Source organism: Protopterus annectens, chromosome 12.part0 (genome assembly GCF_019279795.1).
Source record: "Protopterus annectens isolate FY-2018-M chromosome 12.part0, PAN1.0, whole genome shotgun sequence".
Taxonomy (NCBI): Eukaryota; Metazoa; Chordata; order Ceratodontiformes; family Protopteridae; genus Protopterus; species Protopterus annectens.
Window position 1 is genome coordinate 741410436 of NC_056746.1, and position 12622 is coordinate 741423057.

The following is a 12622-nucleotide window of genomic DNA, read 5'->3' on the forward strand; positions in this document are numbered from 1 at the left end:
TTTACATAAAATTAAAGAGGAAGCTATATTTAAAAGAGAGAGTGGTTATTTTCAGCCCATCCTCCGTTGTGGAAATCTTATAAAAGATAATAATGAACATGGCCAAGTAACATCAGATAGAAGTGGTGGAAGGATATTTTTCTTCACATATACTTTGGATAGTCAAAGAATAAGAGGTATTATGAGGAAAAATTGGGAATTATTCAGGGGAGATATTAATATAATTCAGATATTGGGGGATAAAACTATTATGGTGTATAGGAAGGACCAGTGCTTTAAGAATAGGCTTGAATCAATAGGTTTTAATAACAAAAATGAGAAATATGGGGTAAATAGGGGAATGAGGAAATGTGGTGCTTGTGCACAGTGTCCTACCATTTTATGTAAGCCCAAGTTTAAAATCAGGGAGAATATATATAGTATAGAGGGAAAGTATAACTGTAATAGTAGAAATGTGGTTTACCAGGCTCAATGTAAACAATGCCCCCCTTTTTATGTGGGGAAAACCTCCAGAAGGTTAAGAGACTGCTTATATGAGCATTGTCAGGATATTAAGAAGCAGAAAAGCCCTAATGCCCTCTTTAGGCATTTGACAAATAATGGGGGTCATTCTTTTGGTTTCCTCATTATTAACAAAATTGACATAGATGCACACGGCAGGATTGTGAATGAACATGTTATTTTTATTTATTTTATTTTACATTTGTTGACTGGGATAGTCTGACTGGATGCATGTCCATTTTCAGCAGAGGCCCGGGGAGAAAAGCTCCAAGGGTAAGCAGATACAGCATTACATAATACCAGCATTACATATTACAAACAGACTATTTACAGAGATTACATAAGTAAGCAAGTTAAACAAGTTCCACTGGTTACAGTTAATCCTGAGCACAAGTCAGGATTAAATTAAATTACACAATAAACTGGTTAACAGATTTTTACACATTCTAGAGAGAGTTAGACAGGCTTGATACATTGAAATAGCCAGTTAAGGGACAAATGTTGTTTGAGTCTAGTTTTAAATTGACCTAAGGTGGAAAGTAAGGTAATATCAGCTGGAAGAGAGTTCCAGGATCTACTTACAGAGTTTGCAAAGAGAGAATCACTGGCTGTGTTATTAATTTTGCTAGTCTGAATTAGTAGTTTGTTAGAGGATCGAATCGGTCTAGGATTGTTATAGGGGGTGATAATATTTTTAAGTGCAGGAGTATTGTCCTGATTATAGAGGATTTTATAGGCCATAATCAGTTGGTTATACTGGATTAGGCTGGGTAGTTCAAGCCACCCAACTAATTTAGATTGATGCAATGATGTGTCCTAAAAGGCAGCCCAGTCTTGATATCAGTGAATTGAAATGGCAATTAAGACTGAATGCAATAAATTATCCTGGCCTGAATGAAGCATTGTCAATTACCTCTGTTTTAAAGATGAAGCACTTCAACACTTAATGATTTATTGATTAATTGGGTGGAATGTTTTTAACTAAGATTATATAAGGTTAACCATGTTTTATGTGATTTGTGTTCTGAGGAAGTTCCATTGGGAATGAAAGAGCTAAACTGTTTGTGTTCTACAATAAAAAGTTTGTTTTTACAAAGCATTTGTGTTGAAATATCATTGGAAGAAAATCTGGTTATCTTCAGCTGCCTTTTTCCGTGAATTACTGGTTTGTGTGCATTTTTTTCTGATTGCCATTTTAAACAAGCCAAGCTTACTCCAAATTTACCAAAATATTGTTGGTGTGTCATTATCTTAAGAAATTGTATAGTTATGATATAGGCTTGTAAACATCAAATTTTCACAGGCTGACCCTGTCCATTAGGTATATAGGTGCAAAACCAGGAGTAAATTCATGATTTCCCATCCACTCGACCAAATTACATTTGAATAGTGTTAGGGATGAGCTTTGATTCACATGGATGTGAGCCTGTTAAAGAGAAGGGGTAATCAAAGAGACACATACCTGTCCTCTAACATGCCATGTTTATGTCAGACAAGGTTTAGGTCCTTAGAATAGATATTTCTCATGCTGTTTGTTTTGTGGATGTGAAACAAATCAGTGTGGGATCAAAGGATGCCTTCTAGGCAGGCATAGATATACAGCTAGTGGTCTAATGGAGAATGAGGATAGCTATAGGGCTTTAAGACAGTCTGCAAAGGAATTGTTTTTACCTCTGTTTTCTTTTAGTGAGGAACCTCTGTGGTCTCTCAAGCTGTTGCAAATGCCTGGTCAGGTACATGCCACATGGTGCATTGTATCAATGACTGGTCTGATGAGACAGGAGTACAGTGGAACAATGACCTCCATGGATTTGGATACTGCATTCCTACTTATAAGTTGTGCAGTGTAGAATGTTTTTCTCACCACAATAGACATGTGATGGTCAAAGATCAGGTTACTATCAGTGTGCATTCCCAGATCCCTGACCAGTGGATCTATTTTTAGGAGTGCATTATAAATGTGGTAATTGTATTGTGGATATCCAACCATTGCCCACCAATTAATATGTAATGCCCCAACACTTACCCAGTAATCAAGGAGCCTCAGTCCTCACCACTGGCAATAGTGGTGATGTACACACACTGGGAGGATGACAGGTACACACACAGTAAAGTGCAATTTCCCATAAGAGCACACAGCGATCACAGTCAGTCTGGGGCTGTTTTTTCTCTCTTTCTCCAGATCCCCAATAAGACTTCCCACTAGCACAGCTATAGAGTTGAGATCTTAGCTGAGTGGCCAAGCTAAGACCTCTAGCACCCTCTCTGTCCAGCCAGTGCTTCGTGTCCCTGCCCAAGTAGCTGACACAAACACACTTCAAGATTTGATTTATACACACACACATACCTGGGAAAGGCTGGCACAGATTTACTAGCTATGCCCCCTTCTGCCCAGCATATAAGGTAGTTTTCACTGCCTATAGAAAGTTCCTTATCAGCTACTTTAAGGCTTTTAGCAAAGGGTTTCCAATCTTACTGTGTAATGTTACTATTAATCCAAATGGTAGTTTGAAAAAGGGCCAAGCTATTAGGAGTGGCCTGTACAGTGTCACCAAATATATATGCAAATACTCTAAGAGCTTAAATATGTCTCACAGATATCAGTCACAATGATAGGTTTAAATATATTTAATAATAAATAATAAAAGATCAAGACAATACTCAGTAAGTAATTAGTTACATCAGAGTTCAAAATCACAGGAAATATTTAAAACAACATTGCAAGACAGTCTCAAATAAATAAAGAAAATATCTAAGCTATACTTTAGTATATTCCTATCTGAATATAAAAGAGTTAATATCCCCTAAAAACTTACATATAGAACAACAAGCAGGCAGAAGTGGTGATTGGATGTTACCAGGTCAAAGACAAAATACAAAATGCCCTGTCTCTCTCTCAGAGAGTTCTTAAATTAATATCAAATATTACTTTTGGGAAACTTGCAGCATGACATCACTTTTTGTCACCTGACTTCATTTCCCAGGCTAAACCCACACTGCAGCTGGTAGCATTTAACATCTCTCTGTGGAAATACATAGCCTTCAGATGTTTGCAACTACTAGAAGATATAAAACAATAAATCACTTACAAAACACTTACAGAGAGTCCCCTAGCATAGACATCCTGTCTCCTGTTGACTGAATCTGAAAGATAACATCTCTTGTTTATGGCTTGTCAATAATGTACTTCATTCTCAACTATTCTTAAGTTTTGCAAGCTAATCTCCTGTTTAAATACATACATATAAACAATCACAATAGTGTATAAAAATAACTCTTCAACATGTCTATGCAATGTGACATACACTTGTAATATATTGGTAAACCAAGCAATTGCATCCTGGTGATATTCACAAATGACTTATAACTATTTACACAATTCCAGATAGCTGTGCTGGCAGGATCTCCTTCTGTCACATTTCTATATAAATCACATTAATATTCTCAAATGACATATAATTATTTACAAAATTCCAGATAGCTGGGCTGACAACGTGACAGCAATTTCCAGGGGTGGCCATCTTTCCAAAGGGAAGTATTATGCATTTTTTCTGATTAGGTTTTAGTCTATGTATATTGCACTAGTTGCTTGTCTGTTTCAGGCCTTTTGAAGAGAATCTGTGACTTTAGGGTAATCAATGACTATCATGTGGGTTTATGCCTAACTTTGTAAGATTAACTAAAATGCCAGAGCAATATAATGTGTCGATCACCCTTTCCAGGTCAGAGCAGACAGAGTGCACTGCTTTGCTCTCATCCATAGCTTTAGTGACCTTCTCAAAGAAGTCAGCCAGTTTATGCAGACATTATATATCTTTGACAAAACTGAACTAGGAAAGTTTCACCATCTGTTGTTTCCTATGTCATTGTTTGTGATTGTTTATCAGATCGATGAGAATTCTTTCCATGACTTGTATCTGAGGCTAGTCAAACTTATGGGTTTGTAGCTCCCTGATCCCCTTGAAGAGGAATAACATTTGCATTTCTCCACTTTGCCTGAACCCTGGTTAAACTGAGATTTTAGTGGGCCCAACAGGTCATGTTTTATGCTATTCAGGAGGATGAAACAATGAGTCACAAAATTAGGAGAAACAAGTGGAGTGGAAGGCATCTGAAGAAGAAATATGGACATGGGAAAGAAAACTCGGTCTGATATGGTGTATTTATGCAAGGGAGTAAACAAAACTAATCAAAACAAAAAAGCATCACCAAAGAAATTTGAAGAGAAATAGAGGGAAAGACACCTGGATATGGAAAATTAACAATACAAAAAATAAGAAAACAAAGGGGTAAAGAAGATTAGTACTGGAGAAGTTAAAGAAATAGAAACTGATGCTATGGATTACCTGTGAAGTTAATGATTTAGTATAGAAAATTCAACACAGGCAATGTCACAGCATGATGGAACAATGAACCCCGAAACTAAGCAGAAACAACTGAAACAGGAGTCATCTGAAGAATTGCAATATCATGTGCCTTCTGTAGGAAACTGGTGCAAAGTTCAGTTGAAGTTGCATAGCATATGAAAGAGCAGCAGATGATGCAGGATGCATCTAAAGAGGATATATCACAGGAAGGTATTTTGGAACTTACTGTAGAATGCTCACAGGAAATGGAGAGCAAAGAATGTACTCTCAGTTTGGATAAAATGATCTAAGGGGAGATCGGATTAACTTAATAGAGATGGATGGATACATTAATGTTGATAAAATAAATAGATTACAGAAAGTAAATAAAACCCAGTATGTTAGAAGTATGATAAAACAGATGGACACAGTTATCAAGACTGTTAAGAGAAAAATTATATAATATAACACAAATAAATTCTTTATATTACTGTGCAGCTAAACTAATAACACATAGTCTTAGCACAGAAACATAGAGCAATAAGGGAAAGGAAAGGAAGAAATAAAATGTCACCATGGAATCATCAAATGAAGAAAATTATAAAGCAATTAAAACAAGAAGTGTCACTGATGGAAGAATATAGAAGAGAAAACAGATTAATGAAAATATTTAGAGAAATAGATATGGTAAAAGCAATACACGGTATCAAATTAGACCAAGATCTATCATACACTACTGCAAATAATATATTTAAGATATCAGCACAGTCAGAAAAAATAGAAGATATGCAGATACATATAAAGGAAAAGTATAAAATAAGCAATTCATTCATGACCAAAAAAGTGGAACAAAAAGAACAGAAACACTGCTAAAAAGAAGAAGAAGAAATAGGCACATTTTGTAGAAATATTTATGAAGACCCTGAAGAAAGTAGCAGAGCTGTTGAATGGAGAGAAAATTTGAAGAAACAGTACGGAGTTCAAATCCAGAGATTACGAAACTGCATGAAGTAATGGACATAGAATTCAAACAAAATTAAGAAAAGCTCCTAATTGAAACCCCCCAGGCCCAGATGCAATACCCAACTTCTGGCTAAAAGTATTGATATCTTTACCCAAAGATTTAGCCCAGAGTAAGAATTACTTATATGAACTCCATGAACAGACACCAGCCTGGTTAACAGCAGGAAGAAATGATAATCTTACTTAAAAGTGAATTTGTAAGCCATTCTAAAAACTATAGATCAATAACATGCCCTCCAATGATATACAAACTATATACTGAATTGATGAGAGTTTCTAGTCATTTGGGAGAACACTCATGGCAGTAGGACAAGAGGGTAACCGAAGACATTCATATGGAACAAATGATCATTTGTTCTAAATGAAGTCATAATACAGAATTGCAAAAGTGGGAAGAATCTAAGTGTGGCATGGAAAGATTGCAAAAGCATTTAACAACATTCCAGTGCTTACAAATGTATAAGATACAACCATTAATCAGTTGCATTAAGTGACAGTGAAATAGTAGCAAACCATTTTGCAGTTAAGCCATGATAAAGGGCAAATTTTTATCCATGTGATAAAAATTCAAATGGGGATATTCCAGGGTGATTCTTTGTCACCGCTCCTTTTGCATTGCCCTTAACCCATTTAGCTTTTACTTAACACATTAGGTCATGATTATAATTTAGCTCCCAAAAACAGCCTTGCTTAAGGTCGCCTCATCTGTTTTTTTGTGGATGACTTATAACTGTATAGCTCATCAGATGAGGAAATGAAAGCACAACTGCAAGTGGTTAAAACTTTCAAAGATGATAGAATGTCATTGGTTTTAATAAATATGCAACCGCAAAATTTAAAGCAGGAAAGTTGCATTACTTAGAAAATATCAATCTGGGACAGGAATTTGATATAAAGGAACTTACGTGGGAGGGTGTGTATAAATATTTGATAACTGATGAAGTATCAGCAATAAAATATGGACAAATCTGAATAAAATGCATTAAGGAATACTTCAGAAGACTACAACTAATATTGAACACAGCCTTGATATTTAGGAATAAAGTCCAAGCTATAAACCAATTTGCTCTTCCTGTTCTAACTTACACATTTAGAGTGATTGGCTGATCCTAAAAGGTTTTGGATCAGTTGGACAGGAAAACATGAAAAATGCTTCATGATTATCAAATAATATAAACAAATTAGTGTATACCAGGATTATATATTCCTCGCTCTGAAGTAGGCATGAGCTACCTCAGTGTTGATTACATGTATAGATCTGTAGTCATAGGACTGCATACTTATCTGTTGACCTCATCAGATCCAAACATAGTAAAAGTTTTAAAACATGAGGAGATAAAGTCTAAGACAGCCTCTCTCCTTATTTACAGGAGCATTCCAGTGTCAAGTGGGAATGGAATCCAAATCAGAAGACAGAATTTTCCAAAAAAAAAAAAAAAAAAAAAAGAAAGAATGTAAGGTAAAAGATCAGAAAAGAAGAAGAAGGAAAGAAATATGGACAAGGCATACATATTGTGGCAAGTATAGAAATCTCATGGAACAACTTCATGTTGCTCAGAATTTAATGCAGGAATGGTTAAAGAGAGATGAGTTGAAACTGAAAAATTAAAGGCTAGTAATGGTGGGTCAGACAACTATAGGTTTTGTAAAATATACACTGATGGCAAAGCCCTGAACACTGAAAGGCACAATAATGTGTCAAGACTGATACAATGGGGATAGTGCAAACACTACAATACAGAAGTAACAGAGAAGCATTGGAAACATGAACCACAAATCATTGTAGAGAATGATGGAATGATGAAGTGTAGATCACATGCAATCACCCATTACCATTAGTTCAAAAAATAGATGTGAGAAAACCAGATATAGTTGTTCTTGATAAAAAGACAAAAGTAGCATTTGATCATTTGCATTGCTACATCTAGTGATTACAGTGTCTTATTTACAGAGAGGCACAAAGTTGTGAAATTTTATCTCCCTATTTAAATATCGGCACTTGAAATGCAGAGTTTTGCCAAGCTGAAAGAAAAAACTGGAAACACAGGAGAAGATAAAATCTAGAAAATCGCTTTTCTTCTTTAAACTTCTTTTTGCAAGGGGGGTAAGCCCCCCCCCCCTGCACCCATAAGTGGGGACCAAGCCCCACACATACACCCAAACATATATAGCAACTCTAAAAATCTGTATACCTCAGAGAAAAGGAATAGTCTGAGAAATGGCATCTCAGTTTTAGTTTAGGTAAATCCACTCTTTCGGCCATTCAGTCTCCATATTTTGGGACTCATTGAAGCAGGACCCAACATTTCAAATAGTTACAGAAATATCAGGATTTTTCAAGTAGTAATATCCAAAAACACAAATACAAGTCCCAAACACAGCAAAACCAGAAAACCAAAAGGTGAACGAAAATAGCAGCCAGACTGCAGAGATGAATTCTTTTTTTGCGAATGTTGATAAAACGCACAAGCAAAATATGAATACATCTGTATTTGATAATTCATTAATGGATATGTCATTACGCGAGAATGAATTGTTTGACATTTTTGGAGAAGGGCATAATTTTGATGCTTTGGTTTCTGACTTTGAATATTTCACTGGTTATGGTAAGTTTGATTTGCCAAAAATTCCATTTATTAGTGATTTTGTTCCACCAAAAGCCAATGTTAGTATTAATGTTTTTGAAAGAACTTTACGTGGTCAATTAGAAAAAGAATTCAAGAAATTTAAGCAAATTAAGAAAAAAAGTTTTAATCTAAGTAAGGATGAGTGGCTAGCTTTGTGTGGTCTGAGGGAGGTGATAGATAAATATGTTTTTACTCAGTCCGATAAAGGCGGTAATTGGGTAATTTTACCCAGGGACAAGTATAACTTTATAGCCGTGAGTTTATTGTCAGATGAGAACATTTATGCATGTTTGACTATCAACCCATGTAAAGATTTTAATTGCATGCTACTTGACATATTAGAAAGGGGTGAACGCCTGGGTTTTTTTTACAGCAACAGATGTTAAAAAATTACATATTAAATTCCTAAGAATGCAAGATTTTTTATTATTCCCAAGGTGCATAAGGATTTGAGGAATCCACCAGGTCATCCCGTTGTGTCAGGAAGGAGTGCTTATTTGCAGAATGTAGGGATTTTCTTGGATTCTGTGTTGAAAAGTTACCTTACCAGGGTGCCCTCCCATGTGAAAAACACAAATGAGGTGTATAGGAACATGGGAGGGATGATTTGGGAGGACAACTATTATTGGGCTAGTGTGGACGTTAAGTCACTTTATACCAGCATAAACAAAGTGTGGGGACTTGAGGCTGTCAACAAGATGTTAGGTGAAGGACCACATACGTTTTATATTATTAATTTGTTGGAATTTTGTTTAACTCACAATTGTTTTGAGTTTGAAGAAAAGTTTTTTCTGCAAAAAGAGGGCACAGCTATGGGTGCCCCATATGCTCCATTGTATGCCATCATATTCATGGCCCATTTTGAAAATATGTCTATTTATTCCAGTGATTTTTTTCGTAATAAGGTCATTAAATATAAAAGATTTATTGATGATCTTTTGTTTTTGTGTAAGGGAGATCCTAGGGATTTTGACAGAACTAATCCATGTGGTTTGGATTTCACTTACACGATTGGGGGGTGTGAAATTCAATTTCTTGATGTAAAGTTTTATGTAGGTTCAGATAAAAGGATACAATATAGACCTTATCATAAAGCAACAGCTACAAACAATTTTTTGCATGCTTCAAGCATGCATAGTACACACCTTATAAGTTCATTACCAGTGGGTGAATTTAAGCATATTGCTGTCAATACATCAGAGAAATGTATGCTGGATGTGGAATTCAATAGGGTAGATTTAAATTTAAGCACTAGAGGTTATTCTAAAAAAATGCTGATGTGTGCAAGAAATCAAGTGGAACATGAGTTAGGCATGGCTATGAATAGGAAGAAGCATAGTATACAAAAGGGAATAAATGTAACTGAAGGAGAAGATTTTTCTGAAGGTTATTGTTTGGAAGATGCTCAGAGGGATAGTATATTTTTTGTTAGTAGATTCTCTGAGTTTTCAAATATTGTAAGAAGGGTGGTGATTTCACTGTGGCCTATTATCAGTAGGGATGAAAAGTTAGGACAACTATTTCCCAATAGGGTGACCTTTTCTTATAGAAGATTTGAGAATTTAAAGGAGTTATTAAGGTCAAAAAATCAAAGGGAAAGAAGATGGAATGCTGGAACATATGCATGTGGGAGATGCAAGGTTTGTGTTAGAGTCAGAAATTTAGATGGCATCAAAATTAATGAAGTAAGTTTCAAGGCCATTGATCATTTTGATTGCAACTCTTTTGGTGTAGTGTACATATTAGGTTGCAATTGTTCACCTAGGAAATGGTATATTGGGCAGACCAAGAGGAAAGTAAAGTTAAGAATTCTTGAACATTTGGGTGACATAAGGAATAGAAGGTTATAAAGCCCTGTGGCCAGTCATTTTCATGAATCACATGGGGGGGTTGGCTAATGGGTTAATTTTTAGTGTTTTGGGCAAACCCAGTGGGGCGAATTCCAACTTGACTGATTTTTCAAGACGGTTATTGAATATGGAATCCAGATGTATTATCAATTTTAACACCTTATATCCAAATGGTTTGAATTTAGAAATTTAAAGAAAATGATGTGGGTGTTCATAGGTTCATAGGTTCATAGGTTTATACTGGGCTATCTGCCCTAAGGCATTTATAAGCCTAGCCCAAAGTTTTGTGGCTTACGCCACCCCTTATATGAAAAAATACTGTGCCCATTAGTTTGTTGTGCCTCTGTCCAGCAGTGACACAGAGATGATTCGCAGGGTAAACCTACGATCTCCCATCCACAGGTCAAGATTTCTCTTGAACAGAGCCAGCGAGGTGCTCTGCCTCACATGGACCGGGATTTTATTCCACAGCATAAGGAGTCTCTGAGTGATAAATCTATCCCTCCAGCACGTCCTATTTATATCCGTGCTAAGGTTTAAGTCGCTTGCTCTAGTGGTTTTGGTGGATTTGGATTTTTTGAGGTGGAGCATGTCCATCAATTCCGGGTTGGGCATGGTCCTGTATGTCAGCCATATGTCACCTCTGAGCAGACGATATGCGACTGAATAGAGCTGGAGTTTCTTCAATCTGGCAGCATATGACAGATTTTGGAGTCCCTTTATCCTTTTGGTGAGGAACTTTTGGGGTCTCTCCAATTGCTGCAGATGTCAGGTGAGATACATCCCGAATGGGGCATTGTACTCGATCATTGGTCTGATAAGTGAAGAGTACAGGGGAACAATGACCTCACTAGATCTGGATGTGAATCCCTTCATGGTCAGGTGGGCAATGTAGAAGGTCTTTCTAACCACTTTAGCAACGTGAGTGTCAAAAGAAAGGCCACTGTCAACCTATGTCCCCAGGTCCCTGATAACCTCTTCTGTGCTTAGTGGATTGCCACCTATATGGTAGCTTGGGGTTACCTTGTTTTTCCCAAAGGGTATGACTATACATTTTTGGCGTTTAACTTCAGGCCATGGCTCTGGCACCAGCTATCTGTTTCCGTGAGTCCCTTCTGAAGGATATCCGTGTCCGATGCACTTTCCACTATGGCGCCCAGTTTGCAGTCGTCTGCAAACTTTGTCAGCCAAAGTCCTCCCATGTTGGCCTGTACTTCTGAGAAGTAGATGCCGAACAATAGGGGGCCAAGGACCGAGCCCTGTGGGACACCACTTGTGACCGGCTTGGAGTCTGACATAGTGCCAGCAACTCTAACTCTGTGGGTTCTGTCCTTAAGCCAGTTTGCAACCCATCTTGTGACATATGGGTTTACATTTAAGCTGGTAAGTTTTTCTACAATACCCGAGTGGGATATTGTGTCGAAAGCCTTTGCAAGGTCAAGGTAGGCTGTATGGACTGCCTTTTCCTCATCAATGGTCTTGGTGACTGTTTCGAAGAAGTCGACCAAGTTCAAAAGGCATGATCTGCCCTTGACGAAGCCAAACTGGGTCGGGTCCAATGTCTGCAAGTCCCCTATATCTTTGTTTATGAGCTCCATTATGATCCTCTCCATAGCTTTGCAGACTAGACTTGTTAAGCTTATGGGGCGGTAATTACCAGGGTCCGTAGAGGCACCGCCTTTGTGGAGTGGGACCACAGTTGCCGTACGCCATTCCTTGGGCACGTATCCTGTGGTAAGGCTGAGATTAAACAGCTGCCTTATGTGCGGGTTTAATTCCTCATTTAGCTCGTGTAGCACACAGCTGGGGACACCATCCGGTCCCATTGATGCTGTGTTTTTAGCTTTAGAGAGAGCAGCTTTCACCTGCGCATTTGAGATGTCTGGGAGGCTACACTCCGCTGGGATAGTTATCTCTCCTTTAGGGGGGGAGAGGGGGTGAAGTTTGCTCTGAACCTGTCTGCCAGTATGTTGGCAATGTCTGTGGGTTCAGTGTTTTTTGTATCATTTTGGACTAATTCTGAGCATATCTGGGAGTTTCCACCCAGGTTCCTAACATAGCTGAAAAAGGCCTTATGATTGGCCTTATGATTGTCCTTTGAATCCATGGCAATTTTTCTGTCAAAATTGGCCTTAGTTGATTTTATGAGTGCTCGTATTTTTTTACTAATAATGATCAGGGGTGACTTCCCTTTTATGGATTTTGTTCTATCATGTAATAGCTTTCTCCTCTTATTGTAAAGTTTGTTAATGGCTGGGGTCCACCAGACTGGACG